At 48.2% G+C, this 19563-nt stretch overlaps 1 protein-coding gene across 1 annotated transcript in view; it reads right to left on the minus strand.

Annotated features, from left to right (window-relative positions):
* Window positions 1–14926, minus strand: part of LPP (LIM domain containing preferred translocation partner in lipoma) — a gene marked incomplete at its 3' end in the record, with an annotated part of 145524 nt that extends 130598 nt beyond the window's left edge. Inside the window, exons 1-2 of the mRNA XM_081329958.1 lie at window positions 14850–14926; window positions 1349–1440 (exon numbers count right to left, since the gene is read on the minus strand). The remainder of the gene's footprint in view (window positions 1–1348; window positions 1441–14849) is intronic.
* Window positions 14927–19563: the final 4637 nt, after the last annotated feature.

Genomic DNA, 19563 nt, shown 5'->3' on the forward strand with positions numbered 1-19563 from the left:
AAGAGTTTTCATATTTTGCAAGGAAAAGCAAAATGGGAGACCCACTTTGGACTTCCGACAAGCCAGGATTGGTCTCCGCTCTACTCCTGGATCCTTGCACACATGTGAAGAAGCACATACGTCCCTTAAGTCCAGATTGGTCCAAAGATGGAGGATGTCCAAGTTGCCACAACATTAAAAAAAAAAAAAGATGTTGAGACTCTTTAGAACACGGGTCTTCAAACTTGGGAACTTTAAGACTCGTGGACTTCAACTCCCAGAATTCCCCAGCCAGCTGGCTAGGGAATTCTGGGAGTTGAAGTCCACGAGTCTTAAAGTTCCCAAGTTTGAAGACCCCCCCTGCAGAGAAGAGCAACAAAGACGATTAAGGGACTGGAGGCTAAGACGCACGAAGAACAGCAGCAGGAATTGGTTCCAGCTAGTCCCCTGACAAAGTTACAGCATCACTGGGAAAAGTGACCTACGACCGTTTTTCACCCTTATGACCACTGCAGTATCTCTACAGTCACGCGATGAAAAGTCAGACGCTTGGCAAATGACTCCTCTTTATGACGGTCGTAGCGTCCCGGGGGGGTGTGTGTCACGCGATCCCCTTTTACGACCTTCTGACAAACAAAGTCGATGGGGGAAGCCGGATTCACTTAACAACCGTGTTGCTAACTGAAACACTGCAGTGATTCGCTTAACGACCATCTGCCAGGAAGGTCGTAAAAGGGGGCAAAACCAACTTAACTGTCTCGCTTAGCAACATAAATTTTGGGCTCGACTGTGGTCGTAAGTCGAGGACTACCCGTATATCAAGGAGAGAAGCAACCTGGAACTAAGGAGGAATTTCCTGACAGTGAGGACAATTAACCAGTGGAACTCCTTGCCTCCAGAAGCGGTGAATGCTCCAGCACTGGACGTTTTTAAGAAGAGATTGGACAGTCATTTGCCTGAAATGGTATAGGGTTTCCTGCCTGAGCAGGGGGTAGGACTAGATGACCTCCAAGATCCCTTCCAACTTTATTATTATTATTATTATTATTATTATTATTATTATTATTATTATTATTATTATATTATCTAATGAAGAGAAGGACGTGTGGGGGTGACACGGTGGCATCTTCCAATACTTGGGGGGCTGCCACGAAGAAGAGGGGGGTTTCCACCTATTCTCCAAAGCACCTTGAAAGCAGAAGAAGCAACTTTTTTCAGCGCTGTTACAAGTGCAAACGGTCACTAAAAAAGTGGTCGTAAGTCAAGGACTGCATGTTCCCAGAAAAGCACAGAGACATCTCAATCGGACGACGAGCAACGGCATTTCCTACTAGCGAATCAAATACACAGCCCAAGTGGGTCCACTTACCGACTGGATCTGTCTTGTCAGTTGGGTGAGGATGCAGCCTGGGTAGGTGTCCCCTTCCTCAAGCCACCCAGTTGGGGGTCCCTCTCGCAGCCCTGGGGAGCGGGGGGGGGGGAGAGAGAGAAACGGTGTCTGAACACACAACTCTAAAGCTAAAAGTGCCATCCGAAAGCAACTGGTTGGGGAATTCTGGGAGTTTTGACGTCCGCCTCTCTTTCGCACGCAATCCTGGAGAAATTCACAAGAAGGGTGGTGCAAAGGGCGAGGAATTCACCAGCTGTTGGGGAATTCTGGGAGTTGAAGTCCACCCCTCCTTTGCACGAAATCCTGGAGAAATTCGCAAGGAGGGTGGTGCAAAGGGGAGGGAGAATTCCCGGAAGCCTGGCACTCTGACAAATTGGCCCACCATAGACGGTGGCAAGGAAGACAATCCACGGGCCAAAGAGGGGACAAAAAAGACACAAACACCAGCAACCCCAACTCCTCACCAGCAACCGGCCCCTGGATGAGCAGCGATTTAACTCCAAGGTGAACCTCAGACCAAGAGTCCAGAAGGAAACGATACGCCAATCAAGAAAGTGCACAGACAAGCTAATAGTAAACAGCCAAATCAAAAATCACCAAGACGACTTCCATCAAAAATGACAGGGCAAGCCACTAGACTAGAGGACAAAGTGAGAACAAAGCCCCCTCCCCACTTGCACTGATGGGGTTCCCTAGTGGGGTCTGCAAGGAAACCACCAGCCTCAGACAGCACCAAAACCCCCACAGTCGTCGTCCTCCTCCTCCTCCTCACACACCATCCCCTTCAAGCACTGGTGATGTTCCCTAGTTGGGTCATGAAAGGTCTGCAAGGAAACCACCCAGCTCAGAGAGCAGCAAGGACCCCACAGTCCTCCTCCTCCTCCCCCTCCTCCTTTTCTCTGCAAAGCCCCTTCCCTTCTAGCACTGATGAAGTTATCTAGTTGGGTCATGAAAGGTCTGCAAGGAAACCACCCAGCTCAGAGAGCATCAAGGACTTCCCAGTCCTCCTCCTCCTCCTCCTCCTCCTCCTCCTCCTCCTCCTCCTCCTCCTCCTCCCTTCTAGCACTGATGATGTTCCCTAGTTGGGTCATGAAAGGTCTGCAAGGAAACCACCCAGCTCAGAGAGCAGCAAGGACCACACAGTCCTCCTCCTCCCCCTCCTCCTTTTCTCTGCAAAGCCCCTTCCCTTCTAGCACTGATGAAGTTATCTAGTTGGGTCATGAAAGGTCTGCAAGGAAACCACCCAGCTCAGAGAGCATCAAGGACTTCCCAGTCCTCCCCCTCCTCCTCCTCCTCCTCCTCCTCCTCCTCCTCCTCCTCCTCCTCCTCCTCCTCCCTTCTAGCACTGATGATGTTCCCTAGTTGGGTCATGAAAGGTCTGCAAGGAAACCACCCAGCTCAGAGAGCACCCAGGACTGCTTATTTGAACCCTGAGCTACGAAGATTCTCCTTGAAAGCGACAATCCCACGTTCTGTCTCATTGGTTGATTTGAGGCCAATAAATGCACCCACCTCCCTTCCCTTCCCAAGGGAGTTTTGCGCACCCCATGTCCAACAGCCAAAAAAAGGGGATGGCAATCCTGGCGATTGGCCCAGAGTCACCCAGCTGGCTTTCGTGCCTAAGGCGGAACTAGAACTCATCGTCTCCTGGCGATTGGCCCAAAGTCACCCAGCCGGCTTTCATGCCTAAGGCGGGACTAGAACTCATCGTCTCCTGGCGATTGGCCCAAAGTCACCCAGCCGGCTTTCGTGCCTAAGGCGGGACTAGAACTCACCGTCTCCTGGCAATTGGCCCAAAGTCACCCAGCCGGCTTTCATGCCTAAGGCGGGACTAGAACTCACCGTCTCCTGGCGATTGGCCCAAAGTCACCCAGCCGTCTTTCGTGCCTAAGGCGGGACTAGAACTTTCCGTCTCCTGGTGATTGGCCCAAAGTCACCCAGCCGGCTTTCATGCCTAAGGCGGGACTAGAACTCATCGTCTCCTGGCGATTGGCCCAAAGTCACCCAGCCGGCTTTCATGCCTAAGGCGGGCCTAGAATTCCCCATCGCCCAGTTTCTAGTCTTGTGTTTTAACCCCAACCTTTCCCAGCCAGCTTATGAAAAGACAAGACATTGGGAGAGGCTGCATTCCCTTAGTCAGCGTGTGATTTCCCTTAACAACTGCAGCGCTTCGCTTAACAACGGTGCAAATAGCCCATAAGATTGGAGGCGACTCACTTAACAACCACCTTAAAGCTTCTGGCCCCCGTTGTGTCCGTAGGCCTAGAAGCAGCTGTCTAAATAGCAACGCAGCCCTCCTGCCCTTTTCCAAGGGTTGTCTTTGAGCAAGGGGTGCCTTTGAACCCTCGGATCCTTGGCAAGTCAGCCAAACCTTTTTTTTTTTGCACCGGTTTTAAATGTGCATTTAAAAAAACAACAACCACAGTGAAATAAACCTAACTATAAATGGCTTGAGAAGCCTTTGGCAAAGCCGGGGAGGGGGTCCAAATCTGTGACATTTTAGGAAAAACTCCCAACCTTGTGAAGTTGTTTCACAGCAAAGAAAGCGGCCTGGCTTTGGGATTTTTAAGTGGGGGAGGGGGCTGAACGGAACTGTGGCTTGTGAATCACCCAGCAGGCTGGACTGGATGATCTCTAGAGACCCTTCCAGGTCCTCCTGAGTTTCTATGCTGGTAAAAAGAAAAAAAGTCAAATAAATCCTGTCCATCGGAAGGGCACAAATTCAACCGGAAGATCTTGCAAGAGGAAACCAGGATTCCACCTTTTTTATATATATAGGGTTTCCTGCCTGAGCAAGGGGGTTGGACTAGATGACCTCCAAGGCCCCTTCCAAATACTTATTACTATTATGATTGATTGATTGATTGATTGATTGATTGATTGATTGATTGATTGAACTTATATACCGCCCTTCTCCCGTAGGACCCAGGGCGGTTCACAAGGCAATTAAAACATTACAATTCAAAAAGTTAATAACAATTAAAATAGATTAAATTATCCTTCATTAAAAAACTAAAACCCCTATAACTCTGATTAAAAAACCCAATTACAATAAGTTAAAAATTAAAAATTCTCTGTCCTGGCCGGAAAGCTCAAAGAGCCAGGTCTTCAGGTCCCGGCGGAACGAACAAAAATCTGGGGCAGTCCTAAGCTCCGCGGGCAGCTGGTTCCACAGGGCAGGCGCGCCCACAGAGAAGGCCCTCCCCCTGGGTGTTACCCGCCGGCAATCTTTTACCGGCGGCACCCTGAGAAGACCCTCCCTGTGGGAGCGCACTGGACGAAGGGAGCTTGATGCCGGCAGCAGGTGTTCCCTCAGATATCCCGGACCCAAGCAATTTAGGGCTTTATAGGTCATCACCAGCACCTTGAATCTCATTTAATATGATATATGGATTAGATTTTTATCCTGCCTTATACAAGCAGCCCTCAACTTACGGCCACAATGTGGCCCGAAATTTCCATTGCTAAGTGAGACGTGGATTAAGTGAGTTTTAATTTAATTTAATTTAATTTAATTTTAATTTAATTTTATTAGATTTATATACCGCCCTTTCCCGAAGGACTCAGGGCGGTTTACAGGGCATTTTAAAATCACACCAATACAAAATACAAAAGTTAAAAGACAATTAAAAAGATTAAATTATCCCTGAAAATAAAACCCCAGTTAAAATTCTCAGCCTTGGTCAGAGAGCTCAAAGAGCCAAGTCTTAAGGTCCCGGCGGAATGAACGGAGGTCGGGGGCAGTCCTCAGCTCTACAGGCAGCTGGTTCCAAAGGGCAGGCGCACCCACTGAGAAGGCCCTCCCCCTGGGTGTTATCCGCCGGCAATCTTTTACCGGCGGCACCCTGAGAAGACCCTCCCTGTGGGAGCGCACTGGACGAAGGGAGCTTGATGCTGGCAGCAGGTATTCCCTCAGATAACCCGGACCCAAGCCATGTAGGGCTTTATAGGTCATCACCAGCACCTTGAATCTCACCCGGAGGGCAACCGGGAGCCAATGCAGCTCGCGGAGTAGAGGTGTTACATGGGAGTATCGGGAAACCCCCATCACAACTCGCACGGCCGCATTCTGCACCAGCTGAAGCCTCCGAGTGGTCCTCAAGGGCAGCCCCATGTAGAGAGCGTTGCAGTAGTCTAAACGGGAGGTCACGAGCGCACGAGTGACTGTGCGTAGGGCATCTCGGTCCAGGTAGGGTCGCAACTGGCGCACCAGGCGAACCTGGGCAAAAGCCCCCCTGGTCACGGCTCCTATGTGGTCTTCAAAATTGAGCCGTGAGTCCAGGAGGACGCCCAAGTTGCGAGCCCTATCAACGGGGGGGGGGGGGGGGGTTTGCCCCATTTTACGACCTTTCCTGCCACAGCTGATAAGTGAATTGCTGCAGGTATTAAGTTCATAGTACCATTGTTCAGAGAATCCGTTTTCCCCCTTGGCTTTGCCAAGAAAAGAGAGATAATAATAATAATAATAATAATAATAATAATAATAATAATAATAATAATAATAATAATAATAACAACAACAACAACAACAATAACAACAACAACAACAACAACAACAAGTTGGAAGGGACCTTGGAGGTCATCTAGTCCAACCCCCTGCTAAGGCAGGAAACCCTATACCATTTCAGACAAATGACTGTCCAGATTCCTCTGAAACAGTCACAAAAGCATTGCAAGCAGTTTGTTATTCAAGTCAAGCATGAGCAGCTGACTTTGCACATGCTTTTCATGCGCTCCAAAGATGCTTTTTTCCCAAAAGCCAATTGCACTCCTTTGTTAGTGCCTTTTCATCTAACGAAGAGAAGACCAGGCGTAAAATGATAGCATCCTTCCAATATCCCAAGGGCTGCCCCAAAGAAGAGGGAGTCAAGCTATTCTCCAAAGCGCCCGAAGGCAGGACATGAAGCAATGGATGGAAATTAATCAAGGAGAGAAGCAATCTAGAACTAAGGAGAAACTTCCTGACAGTTAGAACAATTAACCAGTGGAACAACCTGCCTCCAGAAGCTGTGAATGCTCCCACACTGGAAGTTTTTGAGAGGAGACTGGACAGCCATTTGCCTAAATGGTATAGTGTTTCCTGCCTGAGCAGTGGGTTGGACTAGATGACCTCCAAGGTCCCTTCCAACTCTTCTGTTATTCTCTTAAATAAAAGGATCCCTATTTGGGCTAGCAGGACTCCTCTGTTAAAAGATAACTGAAAAGGGAAGAATTAAATGGAGTTAGTAGAGATGGCAAAATTGACTCTTTTAACTAGAGCAGGGGGTCTTTTGAAACTTGGTCCTTTTATGACTTGTGGACTTCAACTCCCAGAATTCCTCAGCCAGCATGCCTCACTGAGGAATTCTGGGAGTTGAAGTCCACAAGTCATAAAAGGGCCAAGTTTGAAGACCCCTGAATTAGAGGAAAAAAATAGTCCTTGTCTTACAACCAAAACTGGCAACAGAATTTTCATTGCTGATCAAGGTACTGTAGTTGTTAAATTAGCCAAGCCTGATTTTATGACCTTTTTGCCACAGTTGTTAAGTGAATCACACAGCTGTGAAGCAAATTAAGGAGAAACCTCCTGACAGTGAGACCGATTAACCAGTGGAACTTCTTGCCTCCAGAAGTCAAGCTTTCCTCCAAAGTGCCTGAAGGCAGGACAAGAAGCAACGGATGGAAACTAATCAAGGAGAGAAGCAACCTGGAACTAAGGAGGAATTTCTGAACACGGAGAACAATTAACAAGCGGAACTGCTTGCCACCAGGTGTGGGTGCTCCATCACTGGAGATTTTCAAGAAAGGACTGGACAGCCATTTGTCTGAAATGGTATAGGGTCTCCTGCTTTGAGCAGGGGGTTGGACTAGAAGACCTCCAAGGTCCCTTCCAACTGTGTTATTCTGTTCTATTCTATTCTATTCTATTCCTCATTATTCTATTCTATTCTATTCCTCATTATTCTATTCTATTCTATTCTATTCTATTCTATTCTATTCTATTCTATTCTATTCCTCATTATTCTATTCTATTCTATTCTATTCTATTCTATTCTATTCTATTCTATTCCTCATTATTCTATTCTATTCTATTCTATTCTATTCTATTCTATTCATTATTCTATTCTATTCTATTCTATTCTATTCCTCATTATTCTATTCTATTCTATTCTATTCTATTCTATTCTATTCTATTCTATTCTATTCTATTCTATTCTATTCTATTCTATTCATTATTCTATTCTATTCTATTCCTCATTATTCTATTCTATTCTATTCTATTCTATTCTATTCCTCATTATTCTATTCTATTCTATTCTATTCTATTCTATTCTATTCTATTCCTCATTATTCTATTCTATTCTATTCTATTCTATTCTATTCTATTCTATTCTATTCTATTCTATTCTATTCTATTCTATTCTATTCTATTCTATTCTATTCCTCATTATTCTATTCTATTCTATTCTATTCTATTCTATTCTATTCTATTCTATTCATTATTCTATTCTATTCTATTCTATTCTATTCCTCATTATTCTATTCTATTCTATTCTATTCTATTCTATTCTATTCATTATTCTATTCTATTCTATTCCTCATTATTCTATTCTATTCTATTCTATTCTATTCTATTCTATTCTATTCTATTCTATTCTACTCTACTCTACTCTACTCTACTCTACTCTACTCTACTCTACTCTACTCTACTCTATTCAATAAATAAATAAATAAATTTGCCCAAACAAATTCGTCCTGATATGAATGCACATCAGGAGATTAGCACTCCCAGTCTCGGATCCCATCTTCATACCCTCAGTGGCACCACCCTCCCTCAGTCTGAAGAGTCATAACTGATGCCAGGTTTCCCTTTAGTTTTCATAGTTTTTTTAATATTTTTTTCCATTTGCAGTCACGGCTCTCTCTCTGCCCCTGGGATGAAAACATCGTCTGGCTATGCGGCCTGCAGATCCTGGAAAGAGATTGTGTGGCTACTTCAACACTGGAGGTTTTCAAGAAGGGACCCAGACAGGCAGGCCTTTGACTGAATTGGTACAGGGTTTTCTGCTTGAGCAGGGGGCTGGACTAGAAGACCTCCAGGGTCCCTTCCAACTCTTGTTATTCTATATTCTGGAACTAAGGAGAGATTTCCCGACAGGAGGACAATTAAATAATGGAACTGGTTGCTTCCAGAAATCGTGGGCGCGCCATCACTCGAGGTTTTTAAGAAGAGACTTGTGTAGGGCCGTGGTGGCGAATCTGTGGCACGGGTGCCACAGGTGGCACACAGAGCCCTCTCTGTGGGCACGCGCACTGTCGCCCCAGTCCTAGGCCTTCAGCCGGGTTTTATAAAACCTTTTTGCTTTAGGCCTCCGCCACCATGTGCAAAATAAAACAAAAAGATTCAGTCAATCAATTTCAACTTCTCGTGGGGAAAAAAAGATCTTGCAAAGTTGGAATTGATTGATTGAACTTTTTAGTCCCACCCAGTCTCCCTTTACCACTGCAGCCATGCCCACCCAATGGGCCACAACCATCCAATGGGCCACGCCCACCCGGCACCCGACGACACATTAGGTTTTGGGTTCCAGTTTGGGCACTCGGTCTCTAAAAGGTTCGCCATCACTGGTATAGGGGTCTCCTGCATGAGCAGAGGGCTGGACTAGATGACCTCCAAAGATCCTTCCAGCTCTGTTATTCTGTGCAAACGGCCAGGGAGGGAATGCGCAGCCTGTTACGAATGCCGAGCGCATGCTGACACAGCTGGAGCTTCGCAAGTGTGCAAAGCGGCGACGAACTTTGGAGAAAGCCCCATATTAGGGCATTGAGCCTTGCAGGAGAAAATCTTCCCGGTGCAAAATGAAGCAATCCTGTTCCAAGCATTCCATTCTTCCTCTCTCTCTGAGGCCTTTTGCCAGTGTGTGTTGCACACATGTGGGAAACGTGTGTGCATGTGTGTCTGTGTCTCTGCCCTTGGAAGGGAGGGGTCCGGATGCGTTCGGTCCTTGGACCTGGCCTGCAGTTAGTCCTCGACTTTACAGCACTGCGCTTACTGACCAATCCGTTACAACAGCACGGGAAAAAAGTGACTGCTGACCCTTTTTCACACTTACGTCCGTTCCCCCCCGCGGTCACGTGATTTACATTCGGGATGCTTGGCAACTGGCTCGTATTTATGACGAGTCGCAGCATCTCCCGGGGGGGGGAAGGGGTGTGTGTCACGCCCTTTTGCGACCTTCTGAAAAGAAAAGCCGACGGGGAAAGCTTAAGAAACCCTTTTGCTCACTTCACAACTGCAGTGATTCGCTTAAGGACTGTGGCAAGAAAAATCGCCAAGTGGGGCACACTTCACTCAAGAAACGTCTCACTTAGCAACGGAAATTTGGGACTGGGTTGTGGTCCGAAGGACTGCCCGTAAATTAACCAGCGGAACTCCTTGCCTCCAGAAGCAGTGAATGCTCCGACACTGGAAGTTTTTAAGAAGAGACTGGACAGCCATTTCTCTGAAATGGGATAGGGCAGGGGTAGGCAACCTTGGCTCTTTTATGACTGGTGGACTTCAACTCCCAGAGTTCCTGAGCCAGCCACGCTGAGGGAAAAGAGAGAGGTTTCCAAGCTGAGCCATGCTGGCTCAGGAATTCTGGGAGTTGAAGTCCACAAGTCATAAAAGGGCCAAGGTTGCCTACCCCTGGTATAAACTAATAAAGTCTACATTCATTAACATTAATTATGCTTTCATATCTTCCTCTAACTCAGGGGTCTTCGAACTTGGCCCTTATATGACTCATGGACTTCAACTCCCAGAATTCCTGAGCCAGCCATGCTGAGGGGAAAGGGAGAGGTTTCCAAGCTGAGCCATGCTGGCTCAGGAATTCTGGGAGTTGAAGTCCACGAGTCATAAAAGAGCCAATTTTGAAGACCCTTAGGGGAACATATGAAAGCATAATTAATGTTAATTAATGTAGACTTTATTAGTTTAGAGCAGGGGTAGGCAACCTTGGCTCTTTTATGACTGGTGGACTTCAACTCCCAGAGTTCCTGAGCCAGCCACGCTGAGGGAAAAGAGAGAGGTTTCCAAGCTGAGCCATGCTGGCTCAGGAATTCTGGGAGTTGAAGTCCACGAGTCATAAAAGAGCCAAGGTTGCCTACCCCTGGTATAGGGTTTCCTGCCTGAGCAGGGGGTTGGACTAGATGACCTCCAAGGTCCCTTTCAGCTCTGTTCTGATTGATTGATTGACGACTATCAGTATGCATCAACACACACACACACACACACACACACACAAACACACTGCATCTTCTCAGCACTCCTGAATTCCTAGCATATTTCCATCCAAAATCCACTTTCCCCCCCCCAGCCCCCCTCCTCCCCCCCCCAGCAATCCAAGCATTCCAGTTTCCGCCCAGCTCTGATTTCCGTTTCCGTTTGCAAGAGGAAAGGAGCAAACCAGGACAGAAGGCCAAACACAAAACAACAACAAAAAAAACAAAACACCAACCCAAACCAAAACAATCCAACATCATGTTTTAAAATCCATCAACCGCAAAGAGGCCGAGATTTTTTCCGGGCCACTAAGCCAGGATGAGTTGGGCCTGCCACCGCCTCTTTTACCCGTTCAGCAGGATTTGCAAGTTATTATATATATTTTTTCCCCTCTCGTTTGTGTTTTGACGGAGATTTATTATAAGGTAAAATCTGGTGAAAATAAAGATTTTTTAAAGGAGGAGGGGGGAGTGCAGAATGAAAAAAAGAGGAAAGAAAACAACAACGACAACACAAAACATGCTGGCTTCCCAATCTTTCCAGAACAAGGCCATTCATTCAGTGACCGTAATTGAGAAAAGTGGCTTAGGTCTGGTCCTCAGACATACGACCGGCGACGTTCCTCACGGTCACGAGCACAAAATGTAAGGCGCTTGGCCACTGGGGTGTATTTACAACGGTTCCAGCATGCCAGAGTGACATGGCCGTCATCTGGCTTCCACCACAAAGCAGGACTTGCTTAATGATCACATGATGGACTTCAAACAGGGGTCTTCAAACTTGGCCCTTTTATGACTGGCGGACTTCAACTCCCAGAATTCCTCAGCCAGGATGGGGGAACTATGGCCCCTTCATGACTCATGGAATTCAACTCCCAGAATTCCTGAGCAAGCATGGGGGAACTATGGCCCCTTCATGACTTGTGGACTTCAACTCCCAGAATTCCTGAGCCAACATGGGGGAACTAAGCCCCTTCATGACTCGCGGACTTCAACTCCCAGAATTCCTGAGCCAGCATGGGGGAACTATGGCCCCTTCATGACTTGTGGACTTCAACTCCCAGAATTCCTGAGCCAGCATGGGGGAACTAAGCCCCTTCATGACTTGCGGAGTTCAACTCCCAGAATTCCTGAGCCAGCATGGGGGAACTAAGCCCCTTCATGACTTGCGGAGTTCAACTCCCAGAATTCCTCAGCCAGCATGGAGGAACTATGGCCCCTTCATGACTTGAGGAATTCAACTCCCAGAATTCCTCAGCCAGCGTGGGGGAACTATGGCCCCCTCATGACTCGTGGACTTCAACTCCCAGAATTCCTGAGCCAGCATGGGGGAACTATGGCCCCCTCATGACTCGCGGACTTCAACTCCCAGAATTCCTGAGCCAGCATGGGGGAACTATGGCCCCCTCATGACTCGCGGACTTCAACTCCCAGAATTCCTGAGCCAACATGGGGGAACTAAGCCCCTTCATGACTTGCGGAGTTCAACTCCCAGAATTCCTGAGTCAGCATGGAGGAACTATGGCCCCTTCATGACTTGCGGAGTTCAACTCCCAGAATTCCTCAGCCAGCATGGAGGAACTATGGCCCCTTCATGACTTGAGGAATTCAACTCCCAGAATTCCTGAGCCAGCATGGGGGAACTATGGCCCCTTCATGACTTGAGGAATTCAACTCCCAGAATTCCTCAGCCAGCGTGGGGGAACTATGGCCCCCTCATGACTCGTGGACTTCAACTCCCAGAATTCCTGAGCCAGCATGGGGGAACTATGGCCCCCTCATGACTCGCGGACTTCAACTCCCAGAATTCCTGAGCCAACATGGGGGAACTAAGCCCCTTCATGACTTGCGGAGTTCAACTCCCAGAATTCCTGAGTCAGCATGGGGAAACTAAGCCCCTTCATGACTTGCGGAGTTCAACTCCCAGAATTCCTCAGCCAGCATGGAGGAACTATGGCCCCTTCATGACTTGAGGAATTCAACTCCCAGAATTCCTCAGCCAGCGTGGGGGAACTATGGCCCCTTCATGACTTGCGGAGTTCAACTCCCAGAATTCCTGAGCCAGCATGGGGGAACTATGGCCCCTTCATGACTTGAGGAATTCAACTCCCAGAATTCCTCAGCCAGCGTGGGGGAACTATGGCCCCCTCATGACTCGTGGACTTCAACTCCCAGAATTCCTGAGCCAGCATGGGGGAACTAAGCCCCTTCATGACTTGCGGAGTTCAACTCCCAGAATTCCTGAGTCAGCATGGAGGAACTAAGCCCCTTCATGACTAGTGGACTTCAACTCCCAGAATTCCTCAGCTAGCCTGGCTGAGGAATTCTGGGAGTTGAAGTCCACAAGTCATAAAAAGGCCAACTTTGAAAACCCCTGGTTTAAAACAACCCCGGCAAAAATACATAAAATTCGGCACGACTCAATTAACAACCGTCTTGCTTAGCAATGGAAATTGTGCCCCCCCAATGGTGGTCATGTAGGTCAAGGACTGCTAGTATGTGGACATAACTGGTTTGGGAACCTGGCCAAGCATGTTGTGTGAATGCAACCACAACAGACGCAGATTCCTTCCTCGTGGGGTGCCCGTCTCAATTCTAGGGGTAGAATCCGGCTCTTCTGATATTTGGGGAGGGGGTGAGGAATTAGGAAACTATCAAGCCAGCATTGGAGATCAGGATTCTGCCCCCCACCCCTTAAGTTCCCACTCTTGGCTGGAACATCCCCAAATCGTGTCTGGCCTGAATTAACCATGTTGTAAGTGGTTAGGTAGGTGGGTGTGTAGACACGTACAGATTGTCCTCGATTTACAACAGTTTGTGTAGTGACCGTTTGTAGTTACGACGACACGTAAAGTTTTTCCACACTTACGACCGTCGCAGCATTCCCCCAGGGTCACGTGATCAAAATTCAATATGCTTGGTGGCTGACTCATATTTATGACGGTTGCAGTGTCCCGGAGGGGGTGTGTGTCACGTGATCCCCTTTGACGACCTTCTGACAAGCAAAGTCAGTGAGGAAGGCAGGTTCACTTAACGACTGTGTGACCCATTTAACAACTGCAGTGATTCACTTACCAAACAAGGTCGTAAGATGGGGCAAAATTCACTTAACAAATGTCTCACGCAGCAACAGAAATGTTGGGCTCGATTATGATCGTAAGTCAAGGACAACCTGTATGTAGGCGGCTGAGTGGATAAGTGTGGATGAGTGGTGGGTGGGTGGATAAGTGGGTGGGTGGGTAAGTAAGACAGCTGGGTAGGTAAGTAGGTAGCTTAGGAAGGCAGGTAGGTAGGCAGGTGAGTGGGTGAATAGGTAAGGAGCTAGGAAAGTGGATGGGCAGGTAGGTGGGTAGGTAGGCGGGCAGGTAAGTAGATAGGCAGGCGGGCAGGTAAGTAGCTAGGCAGGTGGGCAGATGAGCAGATAAGTAGCTAGGCAGCTGGGTAGGTGAAGACAGGCAGGTGGGCAGATGATAGGCAGGTGAGCAGGTAAGTAGACCGGCAGGTGGTGAGATGGGCAGGTAAGTAGACAGGCAGGTGGGCAGATAGGTAGACAGACAGGTGGGTGGGTGAATAGGTAGGGAACTAGGCAAGTGGAGGGGCAGGTAGGTGAGTGGACAGGTTGGCCGGTAGTTGGGTAGGTAGGCATGTAGGCAGATGGGCAGGTAGGTAGATGAGTGAGTAGGTAAGTAGATAGGGGGTCAGCTAGGAAGCTAAGTGGCTGGACAGGTAGCGGGTGGGTGGGTAGGTAGGTAAACGACAGGCTATTTCCAGTCCAACTGCCTTCGCACGGCGCTAGTCCCCAACGTCTCCCGTTTGCTCCTCCTCCTCCTCCCCGCCTTGCCTCCGCTCCCTGCCCGAGGGGAAGAAGGGCAGGGCAGCCCCAGCGCTGGGCAGAGCCGCGGGTGGGGTGGGGGCTTGTCCGTGGGGAGCCCCTTCCCGCCGCTGCGGGGAGGGGGGCGACCCGAGGGGTGCAGGGGGGAGGGGCGCTCCAGGAGGGCCAGCCCTGCCACCGCCCCCCCTCCTCCTCCGCCCCGCAGCCCGGAGCGCCCCCCACCCCCCCACCCCCGCTTAACCAGCAGCCCCTCCCGGAGAGAGCCGCCAGCCCCCCCTCCCTCCCCCCTCCCCGCCCGCGGAGGGGCTCAGGCCCCGCGCCCCGCTCCGGCTCCGCAGGGCGAGGATCTGCAAGCGGGCGCCCGCCGCTCGCCCGCGCGTACGGTGGGAGGAGACGCGCCCGTACCTGCGCCGGGCGGAGGTGGCTGCGGGGCCCGGGGAGCCTCGGGCGGCGACGCGGCGACGCGGCGGCGGCGGCAGCCGAGAAGGAGGAGCCGGGCGACGGCGGCGACGGCGGACGGGAGGGCGCCCGCAGCCTCCGCCCTGCCTCGCCGTCGCTCCGCCCGCGGGAAGGAGCTGGGTCGTCCCGAGAAGGCTCTGCCCGCTTCTGCAACCCGGCGCCCGCCGGAGGCGCCTTGCCTTCGCGCTGCTCTTGCTCCCCGCCGTTGCTGGGAACGATAGGCTCGGTAGTCTCCCCCCCTCTTCCCCGCCCCCCCCCCGGGAGGCTGGTCTGCAGGGGTGCCGAGCTGCTGTCTTGTCTGCTCCCCGGTGAGATTCGGGGCGCAGCTTTTTGCAGCTCTCTTCTTTCCCTTGGAAGACGTTTCCCTTCTCCTCCCAGAAGCTTCTTCGGCTCTGACCGGATGGTGGGGAGTGGAAGGTTTTATACTCCTTGCAGACCGCTCGCTGGTCGTTTGCAAATGTCTAGTAGTTTATGTTTAGTGTAATTAAAAGGAGGATTAGGGGTGGCACGATAGCACTTTTCCAGTATTTGAGGGGCTGCCACAAAGAAGACGGGCTGGGGGGGGGGAGGTCACCTTATTCCCAAAGGACCAGAAGGCAGGACAGGAAGCGACGGATGGAAACTAATCAAGGAGAGAAGCAACCTGGAATTAAGGAACAATTAGTCAGTGGAACTTCTTGCCTCAAGAAGTCCAAGGTTCCTTCCAACTCTTATTATTCTATTCTATTCTATTCTATTCTATTCTATTCTATTCTATTCTATTCTATTCTATTCTATTCTATTCTATTCTATTCCAATTCTATTCCATTCCATTCCATTCCATTCCATTCCATTCCATTCCATTCCATTCTATTCTATTCTATTCTATTCTATTCTATTCCCATAATTTTCTATTCTATTCTATTCTATTCTATTCTATTCTATTCTATTCTATTCTATTCTATTCTATTCTATTCTATTCTATTCTATTCTATTCTATTCTATTCTATTCCCATAATTTTCTATTCTATTCTATTCTATTCTATTCTATTCTATTCTATTCTATTCTATTCTATTCTATTCTATTCTATTCTATTCTATTCTATTCTATTCTATTCTATTCTATTCTATTCTATTCTACTCTACTCTACTCTACTCTACTCTACTTTTAATGAAAGACTGGATATTCACCTGTGTGAGACCGTATAGGTTATCCTGCTTGAACAAGGGGTTGGACTAGCTCAGGGCTTTTCAACCAGTGGTACGGGTACCACCCGTGGTACATTGGCACCTGGCAGGTGGTACGCGACCATCCTAGGAAAGTGGTAGTGGGGGAGGGGAATGAGCTGAACCGGTGGCAGCACCGCACAAGCCTGAGCGAGAGACGGCTGGAGCTGCAGGGCTGTCGGGGCTCAGCGGAAGCGCCGGGATCAGCGCCAGGATCCAGCTGGAGCTCAGCGCTAATCCTGGCGCTCCTGAGCCCAGAAGAAGCACTGATCAGCTGGAATGTTGCAGCATTTCCAGGGCCTTGTGATTTACATTCAGATGCTTGGCAACCGATTCATATTTATGACGGTCACAGTGTCCCAGGGTCATGTGAAGTGACCAAAAGCTGCTGCAACCACCCAGCAGAGAGGGGTGAAAATAAAAACCAAACACCCCCCACCCCACCCCCTCTGCCAATCCTCAACAGAAATGCTCACAACAATGAAAACCTCGGACAGGAGGAAGAACGCCGCCGGGAGGGCAGGCAGGTGTCTTGCTCGGCTGTGGCTTGGGGGGGGCTTTTTCAGTGCCATTATAACTTCAGTCACTAAGCGAACTGTTGTAAGTCGAGGACTACCTGTACTTTATCACTTTTTTTCCTTTTGTTTTTTTTGGTCATCAAGTTTTTGACACCTTGCTAGGCGACTGGTGGTCCTCGGATGTTGCCATATCCTAAAAGTGGTACAATGGGTGAAAAGGTTGAAAAGCCCTGGACTAGATGACCTACAGGGTCCCTTCCAGCTCCATTCTATTCTATTCTATTCTATTCTATTCTATTCTATTCTATTCTATTCTATTCTATTCTATTCTATTCTATTCTATTCTATTCTATTCCATTCCATTCCATTCCATTCCATTCCATTCCATTCCATTATTCTATTATTCTGTTCTAATCTATTCTATTCTATTCTATTCTATTCTATTCTATTCTATTCTATTCTATTCTATTCTATTCTATTCTATTCTATTCTATTCTATTCTATTCATTATTTCTATTCTATTCTATTCTATTCTATTCTATTCTATTCTATTCTATTCTATTCTATTCTATTCTATTCTATTCTATTCTATTCTATTCTATTCTATTCTAAATATAAATTCTTCCATTTCCCACTATCCAGTCAGAGCTGAAGAAGCTTCTTGGATGAGAAGCGAAACGTCTTCAAAGTCTAGTGGCGTCTTGCAAAAAGCACCTTTTGGTATCCCTTCCAGTTCTCTGAGAGGCAATCCTGTATCTGCAAAAAAAAAGCAGGGACTGAGGACATTCACATAGACAGCTTAACCGGGTCAGCTGAAGTCCTGACATTTGACCGCACCAACATCCTGCCATCTTGGTTAGTTTATGTTGGTGTCTTCACATCCTGGGCAAACCCATCTGATTCTTATTTAGGATGCCCTGCGTTATGTGAATGCAGAAACATGCAAAGTCAGGCCTGATAGCTCTAATTGGGGTCCCAGTTTGTTTTTACTATTGTTTTTCACTATTGTTCAATCTGTATACCTACCTTACTCTGTACACCGCCCCGAGTCCCTCGGGAGAAGGGCGGTTTATAAAAACAAACAAATAAATAAATAAATAAATAAAATAAATGTTACAGGTAGTTCGAATAGAGTAACAGACTTGGAAGGGACCTTAGGGTCTTCTAGTCCAACCCCGTGCTCGGTTTACGACCACAATCGGGATCAGAACATCAATTCATTAAGCAAGGCAGTTGTTCAGTGAGTTGCATCCAGTCTGACAACCTTTTCCCTGCTGTCATTAAACAGATCAGCACAATCATTAAGTGAGTCATGTGGTTCTTAACGTTCTACCTCTGACATTGCTTGTCAGAAGGTCACAAAAGGGGATCACATGACCCCGGGAGACACTCCAACTGTCATAAATGTGAATCAGTGGCCAAGCATCTGAATTTTGATCACGTGGCTGTGGGGGGGGGGTCACTGTAACGGTCATAAGTGTGAGGACTGGTTTTAAGACACCTGCTTCAGTGCCTTTATAACGTCGAACAGTAATTTGAATGAATGGTCCTCATTTGAGGACCTCCTGTACAGGTATTCCTCGACTTACGACCACAAGGCCAGAATTTATGTTGCTAAGTGAGAAATGTATTTATTTATTTTATTTTAATTCCATTTATATCCCGCCCTTCTCCGAAGACTCAGGGCGGCTTACAAGCTTAGCAGTAGCCTTCATTCTATGTATATGCCTGCTTATTAGGGCTTTCACACACACCCCAGCGGCATTATTACAAAGTCAGCTTAATTGCCCCCAACAATCTGGGTCCTCATTTTACCTACCTCGGAAGGATGGAAGGCTGAGTCAACCTTGCCCCATTGGAGGTTTTAGTGCCATGTTTGCTAAGTGAATCGCTGCTGTTGACCGGCTTAAAGCAGGGAGGCCATAGTGAGGGGGTCTTCAAACTTAGCCCTTTTATGACTTGCGGACTTCGATCCCCAGAATTCCTCAGCCAGTATGGGGGAACTGTGGCCCCTTTATGACTGGTGGACTTTAACTCCCAGAATTCCTCAGCCAGTGTGGGGAAACTATGGCCCCTTTATGACTTGCAGACTTCAACTCCCAGAATTCCTCAACCAGCATGGGGGAACTATGGTTCCTTTATGATTTGCAGACTTCAACTCCCATAATTCCTCAGCCAGCCTGGGGGAACTATGGCCCCTTCATGGCTTGCGGACTTCAACTCCCAGAATCCCTCAGTCAGCGTGCCTGGCTGAGGAATTCTGGGAGTTGAAGTCCACTAGTCATAAAAGGGCCAAGTTTGAAGACCCCTGAACTAGGGGATCTCTGAGGGGTTGTAAGGGGGACAATTGGTCATAAGTCACTTTTTTCAGTGCCGTTGTGATGTCAAACGGTCAGTAAACAAACCGTCGTAAGTTGAGGACTATTTGTCTTCCACCAGTCCCGCTTTTAAAGGCAGGGATGGAAAAGACTAGCTCCGAACTGGCAGGGAAACCTCGCCAGCACATTTTTCCATCCAGGCAGCGAGATGAACAAATGTGGCAGCTTGTTGGAACAGCAGCGATGTCGGCAGAAAGGGGGGTGGGTGAAAAATGTCCTTTCCCCCCTCTTTATTTTCCTTTTTGGCACCGGAGGAGATTGGACAATCTGTCGAGAGAAGAGAAGATTGCCACTTCCCTGAGCCAGAGGGAAGAGAGCGAAAACGGTAAAACTTTTCAGCAAATGGCGCTGCGAAAATTCCTACCAGCCGAAAAAGGAGTTGCTCGTTTCTGCCTGGTTTAAAAGATCTTTAGCAATGGCTCCTGTGCTGCGTTTTGGGGGACCCAGGTCCAGCCAAGGATCGTGGCTTTCCCCTGGTTGAAGAAGCACTATAGATAGTCCCTGACATACGACAAAAGTAAATTATTTATTTATTTATTTATTATTATTATTATTGTT

The sequence above is a fragment of the Vipera berus genome (assembly GCF_964194415.1).
Source record: "Vipera berus genome assembly, chromosome: 5".
In the NCBI taxonomy this organism is placed as follows: domain Eukaryota; kingdom Metazoa; phylum Chordata; class Lepidosauria; order Squamata; family Viperidae; genus Vipera; species Vipera berus.